Source organism: Volvox carteri (genome assembly GCF_000143455.1).
Source record: "Volvox carteri f. nagariensis unplaced genomic scaffold VOLCAscaffold_22, whole genome shotgun sequence".
NCBI classification, from domain to species: Eukaryota; Viridiplantae; Chlorophyta; class Chlorophyceae; order Chlamydomonadales; family Volvocaceae; genus Volvox; species Volvox carteri.
Genome location: NW_003307565.1, coordinates 1698027 through 1698829, shown reverse-complemented (window position 1 = coordinate 1698829; position 803 = coordinate 1698027).

The following is an 803-nucleotide window of genomic DNA, read 5'->3' as shown; positions in this document are numbered from 1 at the left end:
GCGGTAGCAGCCCAAATCCCTACACCAGCTGCAGTGGAGATAGGTTCCACCTCCGCACCACGGCCACCACCGCCCCCACAGAGCAAAGGTGGCCCAGACTTGCAGCCAGGGCCCAGCAGCAGCAGAGCCCTTCCTCCCCAGCCCAACGGCAGTGGCGGCAGCGGCAGCAAACCTGCCACCCAACCCCGTGGGAACAACACAGAGGGTTCCCCCGGGGATGCAGGGTGGATGTGGCAGGAGAAGAGGGTAAGAAGACCCCCATTCCCGACCCTCAGGAGGCCAGGCAGGAGACAGTGGTTGCAGCACCACACCAGGCAGCCGACCCAACACCTGGAGCCACCATACCTGCCGACGCCCCACCCCCAACACCACCAACTGCACCCACACACTCCGCCCTGGGATTGGAGACAACGCACATGGAAATGGAGGCGGAGCAGACCCAGGCGGAATCGGACCTGGCAGACGAGGGGAACCCATACTCAGTGCAGGCGGAGTTGAGGGATGAGGAGGAAAACCCCCCAGGGCAAACCAAGGCACCTGGCGCAGCGGCCACGACCCCCCACCCGGAGCAAAACACGGCACCTGGCGCAGCGGCCACGACCCCCCACCCGGAGCAAAACACGGCACCTGGCGCAGCAGCCACGACCCATCCCCCGGAGCAAAACACGGCACCTGGCGCAGCAGCCATGACTCCCCACCCGGAGCAAAATACGGGACCTGATGCAGCGGCCACCAAACCCCCCCTGAGGCGGACCACGGCACCTGATGCAATGAGTCTCAGGATGCGCCAGGTGCCATGTTTT